Raw genomic sequence first — 16935 nt, forward strand, 5'->3', positions numbered from 1 at the left:
TGTCCTTTGTAGGGACATGGATGAAACTGGAAAACATCATTCTCAGTAAACTATCGCAAGGACAAAAAACCAAACACCGCATGTTCTCACTCATAGGTGGGAATTGAACAATGAGAACTCATGGACACAGGAAGGGGAACATCACACTCCGGGGACTGTTGTGGGGTGGGGGGAGGGGGGAGGGACAGCATTAGGAGATACACCTAATGCTAAATGACGAGTTAATGGGTGCAGGAAATCAACATGGCACATGGATACATATGTAACAAACCTGCACATTGTGCACATGTACCCTAAAACCCTAAAGTATAATAAAATAAAAATAAAATAAAATAAAAATTATTACTAAAAAAAATAAAAAAAATTAAAAAAATTTAAAAAAAAAATTACATTTTTTAAATTTTTAATATTTTGAATCAATCTTAATATACCTTTGTATGTATGTATTTAGACTTATACAAATACTCAACTGTGAAAACAGATTATTTAATTAAACTTTTTAACTTTCTTAGCATATTAAATAAAACAATGCATGTATGTATGCAGGGGTGTGTGAACATATATATAATTGAATTTACCATACTAATAAGCTGTAACAATTTTCTTAAAAAAGCAAATAAACCACATTTATTATCTGGTATACATATTCATATTTCTCCAAAATTATTGTACCTAATATTGTCTCAACAATTTATATTGTAAGCAGCTTTTGTTTTTCTAGACCTGAGACAGGAAACAAAAACAATCCAGTTAATTTTTTCCACAAACATTTATATTACTTTAACAAATTTTAAGGTGGAAAAATAAGCATATATATTGCATCACTTAAAGACATTTGCATACCCTGTTAAGGTATAGTCATTTACATATATAAAATAAAGAGTAGGGGAAATTAAAACTATATTTTGTAACTAATATTTGCATATTTGTCTTACTTACAAATTGCCCATATATCCAAAGTTTATATATTAATTCAATTGAATATTAGTCTCAGGTCAGCTAAAGATCTGGAAATTACAATTTAAGCTAATATATTATGTCCATACAATTTGCAGCATTACAGGAATTCACAAGATTAACCCTTTTTGAAAGACATGCATTCTTACAAGTTCATATAGTTAAATATGATTCAATATTCTTTTAGTTCTTAACCAATTTGTAGAAATAACTTAACTGAACTCATAGAATTTATGTAGAAATTTTTAAACTTTAAGAAAAATCTTACATCATGAGAAACTAAACCCAGATCTTATCTTAAATAAAAATTGTGCTTACATCATATTTATATGTCGATAAAATCAGAGACAAAAAATAGTTTTTTATATGCTAAAGGTCAATTTCTTTAATTTGATTTAAAGTCATCTATCAGAAATATTACATAAATTATTTTAATACAAATTAACCTCATTTGTCATATATAAAAAAATGTGCACCTGTAAGCTCCCTCAAGACAAAAGGAGTCTTTTTCCTTCAGTTCAGAACCTGGTACTGAGAAGGAGTACAATCTTTAGAATGGGCTGTCTCCAGTGTGTTTCTAAAATTCCAGGCCACACTGCTTCTGTTTTTCTTCATCCATAAGACTTATCAGTGAGTACAAAAGTGTACTTTTCCCTCTCTCCTCTCTCTCTCCTCTCTCTCTCTCTCTCACATACACACATACATGTGGAAACACCTCCCTTATCTGCACAAACAGACCTTCTCAAGCAGTCCTGATTCACTTTCTAAAGCCCTGATTCATGTGGGAACCAAGTGAAGAAAATCAAAGTATTTCACCCCAAAATATATTTGTTTAGCATATTTTGAGATGGCTGTTCAGAGGGCCTGCAAACAGAAGTAGCCCTGCAAAGTTGCCTTTTGTGAGGGAGATTTGCACTTGTAGAGAAAATCTCCATTGATGCAGCCAATCTTTCACTGATGGTCTTCCCTTGCCTGATCTGAGAAAAGTTAACAGAGAGTCTAATATCTTTAAAGGTCTGAAAGAAACGTTCACCATCTATTTTGTCTGAGAGTTGCTACCTGTGAGATTTCATCTACATAACAAGACCACCTTTGCTAGCCAGGCCTCCTCTCTTCCCCCTCCAATAACCTGTCTTGCCATGATCCAAGCCTCCATTATTTCTGTCATCTCAAGATGGTATGATATATAAGCTTCTCTACCCTACTGGAGTAATCACTCCATCATTCTCTTCCATGTGCACGTTAATAAATTTGGATACCTTTCTCTTATTAATCCACATGTTTTCAATTGATTTTTTCGGCGAACTTTCAGAAGGTGAAGAAAAGTTTTCCCTTGGTGCCTACATGAGTAATAATGGACGCCTGCCTGAAGACACCAGTCCAGAAATGGCACTGACACTTTGACTGTCCTTTCATAAATCAGTGTCATCTTGAGCTGAGCCCTAACCTGATGACAGAGCCACTGCTTCTGCACTACAAGATTGCATTTCACTTGGGTTAAAAGGTCTATTTTTTTCTGTGCCAAAAATGTCCTGTCTTCTCACTAGTCCCCGCACCTGCCCCCCGCAAAAGGTCAGAGAAACTTTTTTTAAATACCAGAAGTACCACCATGTCCAACCTTCCTATTCTTGTATTTCACAACAGCAAAGATTGAACCCTCCTTCCCCCACCAATAAATGATTGAAGGAAACATGAGCTGAGTGCCTGTTAATCCTCTTCAAGCATTTATAAAATGTCCACCATGTTGTAATTATCATCCTCTTAATATACATTGTCACATAGAGTGACTACATATAATTCAGTCTCATACTCTTTAAGACAGGCATTATTATTTCTACTTTTATAGTTAGGAAAATTGAAGTGTAAAGACTTTAAGTGACTTGCCCAAATCAAAACACCACTAAGGGATTAGAATCCAAATTTGACTGAAGCCAAGTTCGACATCACAAATAGTGCTCTTTTTGCTGCCTCTTCCCAGATGCCTGGATGTTTTCCAGTAATGAATATCTTCAGTTGGCCAACCTGGGTCACACTCTGCCAGGTTTCCTTTCCAAAGAGAGCCAAGAGAGGAGGCTGCCATTAGCACAAACACTATTCATGGCACTGCCCCCAAAGTAGTGTTTCCTATATATTCTTCTGGAACTTGAAAGTATGAAATGCAATATTCCCGAGCATGTCATAGTGACTGAACTCATGGTCAAGTATACGTCGTGGGTCAGCAATACAGGCAAGAATGTCTTTTATACTTACAAATGCTTGAAAAAAATAAAAGAATAATATTTTGTGACATGTAAACATTCCAAGAAATTCAACTAACTTCAGTGTCCATAGATAAAGTTTTATGAGAACGTGTCCCACTCTTTCATTTACGTATTGGCCATGACTGGTTTTGCACCGTAACATCAGAGTTGAGCCGTTGCAACAGAGACTGTAAGGCCTGTAAAGCCTAAAATATTTATTATTTGGCTCTTTCTAGAAAAATCTGGCTGATCCTATTCACAATAGCAAAGACTTGGAACCAACCCACATGTCCAACAATGATAGACTGGATTAAGAAAATGTGGCACATATACACCATGGAATACTATGCAGCCATAAAAAATGATGAGTTCATGTCCTTTGTAGGGACATGGATGAAGCTGGAAACCATCATTCTCAGCAAACTATCACAAGGACAAAAAACCAAACACTGCATGTTCTCACTCATAGGTGGGAATTGAACAATGAGAACACATGGACACAGGAAGGGGAACATCACCCACCAGGGACTGCTGTGGGGTGGGGGTAGGGAGGAGGGATAGCATTAGGAGATATACCTAATGTTAAATGAAGAGTTAATGGGTGCAGCACACCAACATGGCACGTGTATACATATGTAACTAACCTGCACATTGTGCACATGTACCCTAAAAATTAAAGTATAATAATAAAAAAAAGGAAAATCTTGCTGATCTCCAGTGTAAATGATTAATCACAGAGCCATTTTCAGAACAAGATTTTTTTGTTTTGTTTGAGTAGGCTAGGGAAAGAAGAAAGGGAATGCCAGGACAAATGGATGTTTAGAAATAAGAGAAGTAGTGACATGGTGAGAGAAAAACAGAGAGTTGAAAAAGAAAAGATTTATCAGCTTCACAATATAGCTTAGGGTCCACCTATGGCATGGGAAAGAAAATGTCAACTATCCATTTTAATCAATTCTAATATAAATAAAAGTTATTATAATAATTCACATAATAATGGCATAATAAATAGCATTTCATATGAGACAGGTACTGCACTAAATGCTGTACATGTTTAATCTCAGGGTAATCCTTACCATGATCCTATGTCATAAATGCTACTATTCCTCTACTTTCATGTGAAATTAAGGAATAATGGGGTCAGATGGGCGAGGTGGCCCATGCCAGTAATCTCAACACTTTGGGAGGCTGAGATGGGAAGATTGCTTCAGGCTAGGAGTTTGGGACCAGCCTTGGCCACACAGTGAGACCTGTCTCTACAAAAAACTTTTAAAAACTAGCAAGGCATCGTGGTGCATGCCTGTAGCTCCACATACCCAGGAGGCTGAAGCAGGAGGATCGCCTGAGTCCAAGAGTTCAAGGTTGCAGTGAGCCATGATTTTGCCACTGTACTCCAGCCTGGGTGACAGAGCAAGACCCTATCTTAAAAGAAAACAAAAAAAAAGAGGAATAGAGGGGTTGAGTAATTTGCCCAAGGATGCAGGGTCTGAACTGAGAACTTACTGTACAAAAGAGGAGGTCATAGAAAAACTCTTACAAATGACTAGGATGCTTTTAAAAGCTCTCACCTTTGCCAAACAGGTCGGTACTGCTAGCAAGAGTTAGCAGCTCTTCTCTTGCAATGGCCCTAGGGCTAAAGGCTTGTTGTTTGATTTCAATGAAAAATGTCTCCAGTCTTTGAAGATATGTTTGATTTTAAAAGTCATGTGAGGTTAAGTCTGGTAAGTGGTCAGGCTGAGTGGCAATGGTTTGAGTTATTAAAAGCAAGGTGTTCCCTTCACCATGAATGATGGCTTTCTTAGTGATAATCTTTGCCTAACTGGATGGATAGTTCCAAGAAAGATACTACTGAAGAAAAAAAAAAGACTTAGTTCTTGTTTTTGCAGAGCTTCCAATCTAACTCTAAGTCAGTATGACTGTCAGTCACTGAAAATTCTAACCTTAACTATTTATTTATTTATGTATTGAGACAGAGTCTCACTCTGCAGCCCAGGATGGAGTGCAGTGGCGTGATCTTGGCTCACTGCAACCTCTACCTCCCAGGTTCAAGCGATTCTCCTGCCTCAACCTCCCAAGTAACTGGGATTACAGGCATGTGCCACCACGCCCAGCTAATTTTTGTATTTTTCGTAGAGACGGGGTTTCACCATGTTGGCCAGGCTGGTCTCGAACTCCTGACCTCAGGTGATCCGCCTGTCTCGACCTCCCAAAGTGCCACTGCGCCCGGCCTCTATTTTTTTAAATAGTCAAATGGAAGTATAGAGCAATCTATTCATGCTATCTCAAAAGATTGTAAGTTTTTGAGTCAGGAAGGAAATTTCCATTATTTTTGGCATTGTTGGCTGTGTGATCTTGAGCAATTTCCCTGAGTCTCTGTTTCCTTGTCTGTTAAGTTAGGATACTTCACAACTTTCTCAAGAGGGACTCTGAGAGGGAATTAAAACTAATGCCCTCAAGCATTCATTGTATAAAGGGAATCAATTTCTCTTCTATCATATAGAATGGTACTAGTTATGCATCATCCTTGGGGTAATTGAGAAAACAAGTCACTCAAATCATTTCCTACGTTCTATGGCTCAGATAAAACCAGGTACTACATGTGAAAGACTGCATGAGGATTCAATAGGATAATAAATAGCGTTTATTGTAGGTATAAAATGACATTTACTATAGGTTTAATAAATAGCATTTATTATAGGTGTTATTTATTATATGTGTAATAAATAGCATCATGTATGGCACATGGAAGGGGTACTCAGTAATATTAGTATCTTTCCTTTTCTACAGCAGGTTGGAAATCGGGCTGGGGTTTTCACTGAAGATGATAGCAGTGTCCTTCCACAGTGTGACTCTCAAGGCAGCTTCCTGGCGCCCATCTGCCCAGAATGACAATTTTTCCTATAAGGAGGCACTTTTGAAGAAGGAAAGGAAAGGGATGTTGATTGGCATTCTGTCAGGCATTCCATGAACTAAGAAATGAATGGGGATCATGCCGGTGGCTGTAACGGATCTGGCAGCCCCATAGTCACTCCTTCTTCCCTGTATTTATCTGTTTACCTAATCCACTTCTTGACTGACAGCTCCTTGAGGGCAGGGGCTAAGGACTAGTCTTTAATTGTACCTTTATATCTGTAGAGACTGGCAAATATTAATACCTATGAGGCATTAATGACTTCATGGTTTCCGAGGAAAGCCAGAAGGTTTGAAACTGGGACTGTGGAGCAACCTCTTGCTTTTCATGGAACTTTCAGCCTATGAGGCACTTCAGGGAAAAGAAGTTCTTCCTGGAACCCAGGAAGCTGAGTTCCTCACGTCTCTGAGCTCAGAGCATCTATCTCATGTCAAGATCCCTTCGACAAGTGCAGGAGAGGGTGACAGGAAGGCTGCGTAATCACCCCCGCCAGCTCACACGCAAGCTATGACCTCCAGAAGGGACAGGACACCTTTAGAATACTTTCTACCATTTCGCAAGCTTCTGGGCAGGAAGTTCTCTAATCTCAGGTCCCCACGTGACTCCACAGTCCATTTTTCCCTTCTCACATCTCATCTGGTCAAGCTTGACTAAAATTATCTTGTGAACCACCCACGTAAACCCTTGCCTTTGTTTCTTCAAATGGTGTCGATGATACGTCAATGTACACACACACCAAACTGATATAGTATCGCTAGCAGTGTCTCCTTAAAGAGGAGATCTTTGGGAAGGCAGGACACTCTACAATAAGAGCCTTTTGCTGTGCAAGGTTCACAGCTGTTGCTGTGGCAACTCCCACAACCTCGCTGAGTATCCAAATAAATAGTTTGTTCTTTTTTTCCCTCCCTAAGTAAGATGGGGGAGGGGGACGATCGATGGGACTTGCTATCGGCATCCATTTGGAGTTCTGGAGTCGGTGCAAAAATTGAGGTTTCCTAAAACGACAAAGAAATAAAGGCTTTGGGAAAAGCCCACACCCCTCAAAGGCTGCAGATGGAAAATGGAAGGGAACTGTGTGCGGGAACCTTAGCAGGCGCCGTGGCTTTGAAAAGAAGCTCCCAGCAGCAAACACCCAGGCAGAAAGAAAGAAAGCTGCGGGGTTCCGACCCCACATTCCGGCGGAGAGCTCGGGCCTCTCTGCGGGGGGGACGACCAGCCTCCCCCGGCCTGCCCCCCCCACCCCCACTCTCCCTCCTCCACTCCCCCCACCGCCACTTCTAAACAGCCCGGGATCTCCGGTTAAACAAAGAGAGTGGTGTGCCTTAAAAAAAAAAAAAAAAACTTTTATTTTCGTGTGATAGGTGATATGTGGAAAATTAATTACAGGAAATAGCACTGCGGAAAGCAGCAGCATTCGTCTTTAAATGGATATGGTCCCCCCCCCTTCTCCGCCCCCCTCCTGGCTCTTTCTCAGCCCGGCTCAGACAGACACCGCCCCTACCCTCCCCCCGAACACTTTTATTATCAGTTGAATCACGTCTCGTGCCAAGCAAAAGGTCATTTCAGGTCATCTTGGAGATGAAAGGACGGGGTAACGTATATGAAGGTGCGGGAATTGGCAAGCCCCAAAAATATATACATACACATATACATATACATATACATATACATATACATATACATATACATGCACATAGCGACAGAGAGAGAGAGGTGGGGCAGCGCGGGGCGGGGCGGGGGGGGGTGCGCGGTAGTGGGGATGTGAGAAGCACCAGCATTCTAACAACAACGGAGAGATGCCAGAAAGACGCAGGAAATGTTTCAAAGCATGACAAGCACTATCCAATCTGTAGCTAATTCCTTATAAAAATAAGAATGTGGCTTATAATTGTTAGACGCCTGGAGGGTAATTAAAGTTTCTAATTGTTCTCATCCAGAATCTCATTTTTGACCGTTCATCAGAGAGCGAGAGGTGCCGCCCATTGCGAAAGTGCGCGTTCTGGAAACGTGCTGCATCTGCGGGGCTTTGGCGAACGTGCTCCGCTGGGGCAGAGAGGCGGGACATACCAGACTTAGAGCCTCCACCAGAAGGGGGTTGGGGGCAGAGGGTTGGCCTGGTCCAGTCACCCTCTTGAAGGGAATTTAACCACCAGGGTATGTGGGCAATATATTTAGGGTGTTTCAGTAGCAAGCACAGATCTCTTTGTTTGGAGATAAGAAGAGAAAAAAAACGAAACAAAAAAAATACCTTGCATAGAGTTGTTGTTGTTGTTAATGTTTTCCCTACACTGTTTACTGGGTAGGAATGGCAAGGTTTTTTTTTTCTCTACTGAAAGAGACGCCACTCCCTCCTTTGAGTTTGTAATTCAATGCCATTTCAATAAAGACAATTGGCTGTCGCTCTCTCTGAATTCTTGCCAAGTGCATTTTCCGCTTTCTTTTCCTTCCCACTGCTGTATTTGAATGTCCTGTATTTGCCTCACCAATTTTTTTTTCTAAGAAGCAAGGTCTTTTTTTTTTTTTTTTTTCAATAACGCAGATGCCAACAGCAATCTATCAAGCGAGTGGGAGGTTTAGGTAATAAATCGTTTGCTCCCAGATACCAAAAGTTTCTTACATGGAAACTCCCCCCATGGCCTCCGCTGCCATAGGCTCCGCTCCACTCCCTCTTCTTACTAGTCAAACTCCATCTACCAGCCCCCATTCTTTCCACACCCACAGCAACTCAAACATGGAGGCTTCTGAGGCAACCAGTTAAAGGTAAGCTGATTCTTGACAGGTTCTGTAATAGTAAAGCCAATGAGATTTGGTGAGATTCATCTGTTACCCCATCCGTCCTGGAAAACAGCTTTTTACAATGGTTCTCATCTCAATATGTGGCACCTGCTAGAGAAACTAGCCTCCGTATATGCCTATTCCCCAACTCACACCATTATAAAGGCATACTCACTAAAGTTATACTAGCTTCCTCATTACTACAGTCATGTGTTTCTAAAGAAATACAAGTCATTTCTGTAACTATTGTAGATGCTAGCAGCAGAAACCTCAACGTCCTGGGGGTTTGAAGGGAATGGACTCAGTTCTTAACAAAATGGTATTTGCATATTTGGGGTGTAGGGAGGTGGTCATTGTGCAGAATGAAGGGAGGAAGGAATAGAGAGTAGTCCAGAGGGTCGGGCAAGATACCTTGATTTAGCCAAAGTCAGCAGCTGCCTGATTAATAATTGAAGTGCTGTTAATACGTGGATGAGGATTGGCTGATGCTTACACCAATCAGAGGATGTGGTACCCCCAAGTAACCAATGAGACTTCTCAGGCATTGGTCCTTTTCCATTGGTTACATGCACCCTGAGGAAAAACCCCAAGGCAAATCTGATGATGTCGGCTGGGGCATGCAATTGTCACATAGAGAAGATGGCAAGTTTCCTCTATTTATCATTTCTGTTGAGCAGTATTGTATTATACACACGAGCAAAGCAACAATATCCCATGTTCATGTCTTGCTAGATCACCTAGAAGTTCTGACAGACTTAAAATACAATCAGGCATTTCCCATTCCTTACTGAGAAGGAAGAAAGAAAGGGTTCTAGTAGTGATTAAATAATCACTATGTATCATGTGATAGTCACTTTAAATCACTATCAGTCCTCACATCAACTCTGTGGATAGTGTAATTATTTCATTCACTGACGAGGAAACTGACAATCAAGGTGGGTTGAGTAACCTAATTAGAGATCACCACACATCTAGCAAGAGAAGGGAAGAAAGCTCACATTTAGTGAGCACCCCTTGTTTCAGAGACTATGCTTAACTTATTACACATCTACTTTCAAATAACCATATGCTATGCATAATATTGTCTTCATATAATAGATGAAAGTGAGATTCAAGAAACTTAAGTAACTTATTCAAACTCACAAAGTTGGTAAATGCAGGAGCTGGAATTCAGACTCAAGCCAGTGTGAAGCCAAAAGCTCATGCTGTTTGCCTGCAACTGACGCCTCAAATATTAGCCTGGGATAGAAGAATGAAAGGTTAGTTATCAGCCTTAACTCCCAATAGGATAGCACACAGTATGTCCTCAATCCCTATAAGCTTACCTCAGAAAAATTTATCTTGGCATGTATATAAAGACTGTCCATGATCGGGCATAATGAACAAAGTCCCATTTGTCTAAAGGAAACCATTTCAGACAGTTTTATGGAGGATCACAAATCATAAGCCTTTAGGTCTGATCTTCAAGTCAGACCTCATGAGCGATGTTGGTTTGCTTAATGTTTCAAAGGCAGCAAAAGTGAAAGACAGGAAATTCCCTGGGCTTATTCTCATTCTAGCTTTTTACTATTAAGTCTAAGATTATTTCTGAATGTAATCACCAAATCTGTCATTTTCAACTGATTTGGCCATTTTAGTGTGTGGCATTTATTTACTCAATAAATATTAATTGAGTGCTTACTAGGCACCAGGCAATGTGCTCTATGTTAACCATAAACCAGTGTTTGTGCAATTGACAGAGTAATGCTGCATTCATTATTTAGGGAACATCAGAGGAGAAAGAGAAAAAGAAGGAAGAGTGGGAGGATGTAATGAAGTGGGTGGATTTGGCAGACTAAACTGACTCTGAGGTGCCTGCAGAAGCACCTGCTGGTGCTTCCTGATAAGTAATTGGAATTATGGGTCTGGCTTTCCGGAGACAAATCTGGACTAAAAATATAGTCTCAGGATGGACTCACATATGGCAGATGGTAACTCAAGTCATGGTGGTAACATCATCTGGGGAAACAGGGCAAAATGGGAAAAGAACGGGACTTAGAATAGCAGAGACCAGAAGAACCTAATGTTTAAGGGATATTTGGGATCAAGTACATCCCCCAATTTCGTATGTGGCAAAGTAGGCCACCCTTTACATTAATTCGCTAATTTATCCAACCAGCCCTTACCCATCACCTCCTATAGATGTTAAGTGCTCATAATGCAAGCATGAGTAACATGATTCCTTGCCTTGAGGGGACATAATAGAGGAGAATTCAAATGTATTTATATACAAAGAGCTGTCTATATTCTTTCTGAAGGAAAAAAGAGATTGGTGAGACAGGCTCATAGTGGTAATGATTTTTTTAATTAATTAATTTATTTATTTTTGAGACAGAGTTTTTCTCTTGTTGCCCAGGCTGGAGTGCAATGGCACTATCTTGGCTCACTACAACCTCTGCCTCCGGGTTCAAGTGATTCTCCTGCCTCAGCCTCCCAAGTAGCTGGGATTACAGGCACCCACCACCACACCCAGCTAATTTTTGTATTTTTAGTAGAGATGAGTTTCACCATGTTGGCCAGGCTGACCTGAAACTCTTGACCTCAAGTGGTCCACCCGCCTCGGCCTCCCAAACTGCTGGGATTACAGGTGTGAACCACCATGCCCAGACGATTTTTTTTTTAATTTTTTACTTCCATAGATTATTAGGAAACAGGTGGTATTTGGTTACATGACTAAGTTCTTTAGCGGTGATTTGTGAGATTTTGGTGCACTCATCACCCGAGCAGTATACACTGCACCCAATTTGTAATCTTTTATCACTCATCCCCTTCCTACCCTTTCCCGAGTCCCCAAGGTCCATTGTATCATTCTTATGCCTTTGCATCCTCATAGCTTAGCTATCACTTATGAGTGAGAATATATGATGTTTGGTTTTCCATTCCTGAGTTACTTCACTAAGAATAACAGTCTCCAATGTCATCCAGGTTGGTGCAAATGCCATTAATTTATTCCTTTTATGGCTGAGTAGTATTCCATTATGAGTGTGTGTGTGTGCACGTGTGTGTGTGTGTGTGTATATATATATGTTTCTTTATCCACTTGTTGAATGATGAGCATTTGGGTTGGTCCCACATTTTTGCAATTGCGAATTATGCTACTATAAACATGAGTGTGCAAATATCTTTTTCGTATAATGACTTCTTTTCCTTTGAGTAGGTACACAGTAGTGGGATTGCTGGATCAAATGGTAGTTCTACTTTTAGATCTTTAAGGAATCTCCACATGGTTTTCCATGGTGGTTGAACTAGTTTACATTCCCAGCAGCAGTGTAGAAGTGCCCCCTCTTTGTCGCATCCCTGCCAACATCTATTTTTTTTTTATGTTTTGATTATGGCCATTCTTGCAAGAGTAAGGTACTATCGCATTGTGGGTTTTGTTTGCATTTCCCTCATCATTAGTGATGTTGAGCATTTTTTCATATGTGTATTGGCCATTTATATATCTTCTTTTGAGAATTATCTATTCATGTCCTTAGCCCAGTTTTTGATGGGATTGTTTGTTTATTTCTTGCTGATTTGTTGAGTTTGTTTTAGATTCTGGATATTAGTCCTTTGTCAGGTGTATAGATTGTGCAAATTTTCTCCCACTCTGTGGGTTGTCTTTTTACTCTGCTGACTATTCCTTTTGCTGTGCAAAAGCTCCTTAGTTTAATTAAGTCCAGCCTATTTATCTTTGTTTCATTTTGTTTTGTTTTGTTTTGTTTTTTGAGATGAAGTCTCGCTCTTGTCCCCCAGGCTGGAGTGCAATGGCATAATCTCAGCTCACTGCAACCTCTACCTCCCGGGTTCAAGTGATTCTCCTGCCTCAGCCTCCCGAGTAGCTGGGGATTAGGCACCCGCCACCACGCCCGGCTAATTTTTGTATTTTTAGTAGAGACGGGTTTTCACCATGTTGGCCAGGCTGGTCTTGAACTCGTGACCTCAGCTGATCCGCCTGCCTCAGCCTCCCAAAGTGCTGGGATTACAGGCATGAGCCACCATGCCCAGCCTTATCTTTGTTTTTATTGCATTTGGCTTTTGGGTTCCTGGTCATGAAATCCTTGCCTAAGCCAATGGCTAGAAGGGTTTTTCTGATGTTATCTTCTAGAATTTTTATAGTTTCAGGTCTTAGATTTAAGTCCTTGATCTATCTTGAGTTGATTTTTGTATAAGGTGAGAGATGAGGATCCAGTTTCATTCTCCTATGTGTGGCTTGCCAATTATCCCAGCACTATTTGTTGAATAGGGCATCCTTTCCCCACTTTATGTTTTTGTTTGCTTTGTTGAAGATTAGTTGGCTGTAAGTATTTGGGTTTATTTCTGGGTTCTCTATTCTGTTCCGTTGGTCTATGTTCCTATTTTTATACCAGTACCATGCTGTTTTGGTGACTATGGCCTTATGGTACAGTTTAAAATCAGGTAGTGTGATGCCTCCAGATTTGTTCTTTTTGCTCAGTCGTGCTTGGGCTAGGCAGGCTCTCTTTTGGTTCCATATGAATTTTAGAATTGTTTTTTCTAGTTCTGTGAAGAATGAGAGTGGTATTTTGATGGTAATTGCCTTGAATTTGTAGATTGCTTTTGGCAGTATGGTTGAAAATAATATTTAAATTGGACCTTGGGTAATCAATAGGGTGGTAAATAAAAGATATCTGACTTCTGTATCTTTTATACAATGTAAACACTTAATAACTACTAACAATGGGATAGGCCAAAAACATGCTAAGAAAAAACAGAGGAAGAGTAAACTTGGGAACCATGCAAATGAGGATTACCAGGGAAATGTATAAAAGAAAGAAGAATGGAATTAAAGTTTTTTTAAAAAAAGAAAGGAATAACCGTATTCCTAGAGGAAATGATTTTATTAACCAGGGAAAAGCACTGGAAAGAGCAGTTTGGGAAAGTTTCCTTAGAATCCCGGGGAGGATAAAGCATCTAATTTTGGAAGTTGGAAACAGCATATTGGCCAAGGTTCTCCAATTTGGACTAATGAAAGCAAATTCAAAGTATAAGAAAAAAAGTGGAGATGTGGTGTTTGTTATATGAGTGATGTGGTATCTCACAGAATTCAAAAGAAGGGATAGAGCTGGATCTCAGGAAGAGATTGGAAGTATGAACCGGAAAATTGTTAGGAAGCCAAGTCTGACTCTACCTCTCTATCTCTCATCCCTGCCTTTCTGCATCGAACTTCTCCTTTTGCTAATCAACTTTCTCTGCTTCTCAGTTCACATGTTGGAATGTGGGTGAAAAACAGCTTGGGAGTTTGGATGCTCCAATTCCTGCTCCACACAGTTCTTACTACATGATTTCTGAAACCAGATTCCAAATTAAAAGGCAAGAAAATGCAATAGACTTGCTGTGGGTCAGCTGCCCACCTATGGCCAATAACATGGCTGGGAGACAAGGCACATGATGGTAGAAATTAGACAAGCAGGGCAGAATGTAGATAGCTTTTTAGATAGTATATCTATTCTAATGGCTTGTGGATTGGACATATATTCCATATATCCATCATATATCCAGAATATGCTCTGAAATTGTGACTTTGACCTGAAACCAAGCTTGTACATGGAACCTATCAAAACAGGTATCATTTCCTTAAAGAATGGAAGACTATAATCCTCTGGATATATATCCAGTAATGGGATCACTGGGTCAAATAGTATTTCTAGTTCTAGATCCTTGAGGAATCACCACATGGTCTTCCACAATGGTTGAACTAGTTTACACTCCCACCAACAGTGTAAAAGCATTCCTATTTCTCCACATCCTCTCCAGCATCTGTTGTTTCCTGACTTTTTAATAATCGCCATTCTAACTGGCGTGAGATGGTATCTCATTGTGGTTTTGATTTGCATTTCTCTGATGACCAGTGATGATGAGCATTTTTTCATGTGTCTGTTGGCTGCATAAATGTCTTCTTTTGAGATGTGTCTGTTCATATCCTTTGCCTACTTTTTGATGGGGTCGTTTGTTTTTTTCTTGTAAATTTGTTTAATTTATTTATAGATTCTGGATAGTGGCACATACACACCATGGAATACTATGCAGCCATAAAAAGAATGAGTTCATGTCCTTTGCAGGGACATGGATGCAGCTGGAAACCATCATTCTGAGCAAACTATCACAAGGACAGAAAACCAAACACCACAAGTTCTCATTCGTAGGTGGGAATTGAACAATGAGAACACTTGGACACAAGGCAGGGAACATCACACCCCGGGGCCTGTCATGGAGTAGAAGGCAGGGGGAGGGATAGCATTAGGAGAAACACCTAATGTAAATGACGAGTTAATGGGTGCAGCAAACCAACATGGCACATGTATACCTATGTAACAAACCTGCACGTTGTGCACATGTACCCTAGAACTTAACGTATAATAATTAAAAAAAAAAAAGAGTGGAAGACTAAGAGTTGGAAGACTGAGAACCAACTGAACCACAGGATTAAATCAGGTGAAAGTAGGAGAAAAAAGACTTGTTATGATCTCGGCAAAATCGGCCCCTGAAGCCATGCTAAGCACCTATAATTTGTTTTGCTGACATTGATCACATTGAGAAAGAGCAGCTGATAGCAGTCGAGACAGCAGGGCCAGATTTAGGGTGAGCTGAGTGAGGTAGGGTCATGTGAATGCATGGTAAAATCCTCTATCTTTATTTATATTGTTGATATTTTGTTCATCATGGATAGTTGTGTGAATTTCTACTTTTAAAATATTGCGTAAAGGTATTATTTATCTTGATTTCCAAAGTCTTGTTGCCTCCTTAAGTTTCGCACCTGGAGCACGTACCTCACTCACTTCATTCTCATCCACCACTCAGCTATACAGTTGGAAAAGCATGTGATGATATGGACAGCACCTAATATAAAGAGAAGCTTGAAAGAATTTTGAAAAGTCAACTTAAGGTTTATTACTGTCCAATGAGTGCACAGTGAGGGCACTACTGCTAACGCCTACACAAGACACCCACATCAACTAGAGCTTTGCTTTACTTTGGTGCAATTTTTGGAAAAATGAAAACCTGATTTTCCACAATAAAGAAAATAAAACAATAAATAAAATTTTAAACAAAGATTTATAGAGCTAAAAGTATAAAATGCCTAAAGTAAAACATAAGACAAAATCTTTGTGATCTTGAGTTAAGCAAAGATTTTTTTATATAGGACAAAAAAATTATGAACTATAAAAGAAAAACCTGATACCTTGAAATTTATCAAAATTTAAAACTGCTTTTCAGAAGACACTGTAAGAAAATTAGTAGACAAGCTACATACTAGGAGAAAATATTGCCAAAACTTATACCTGATAAAGAACATATTTAGAATATATAAAGAACTCTCAAAATTCAATAAGACAATCCATTAGTAAAAAGTGCAAAATATTTGAATATACATCTCACCAAAGAAAATATATAAGCCAAGTAAGCACTGAAAAAGAGGCTCAACGTGATTAGTCAAGATTGGAATCAACAGAAACATTTTTTCAAAAAAAGCCTCGAATTCTATGGCAATAACACAAGAGGAGTGGTTAATATAGAGAAACCTTTGCTCGTATGTGGCTCTGGTGTTTTGTCAAAAGTAAACTGACTGATCATCTATATAGAAAATCCCGAATAATCTGCAGAAAAATATGCGAGAACTAGTAAGTGAATTTAGCAAGGCTGCAGGACACAAGGTGTTGTGGGTTGAATTGTGTCTCCCCAAAATATATGTTGAAGTCCTCACCTCCAGTACCTGTGAATGTGACCTTATTTGAAAATAGGGACTTTGCAGATGTAATGAGTTAAGATGAAGACTTACTAGACCAAGGTGAGTCTTTAATTCGGGGACTGCTATTTTTACAAGAAGAGGGAAATTTGGACACAGAGACTAACCCAGAGGGAGAATGCCATGTAGCAGTAGAGGCAGAGACTGGAATGACGCAGCTACAAGACAGGACCGTCAGGGATTGCTGACAACCACCAGAGGCTAGGAGAGAGGCATGGGACACGCTTCCTTCAGAGCCTCCAGAAAGAACCACATTTGCTGGCACTTTG

At 39.8% G+C, this 16935-nt stretch overlaps 1 pseudogene; it reads left to right on the plus strand.

The window, feature by feature from the left end:
* The first annotated feature begins 15794 nt into the window (after positions 1-15794).
* On the plus strand, positions 15795-15913 carry LOC116477569 (U4atac minor spliceosomal RNA; annotated as a pseudogene).
* The last annotated feature ends 1022 nt before the right edge of the window (positions 15914-16935 follow it).

This window comes from Hylobates moloch, unplaced genomic scaffold (assembly GCF_009828535.3).
Source record: "Hylobates moloch isolate HMO894 unplaced genomic scaffold, HMol_V3 SCAFFOLD_11, whole genome shotgun sequence".
Lineage (NCBI taxonomy): Eukaryota > Metazoa > Chordata > Mammalia > Primates > Hylobatidae > Hylobates > Hylobates moloch.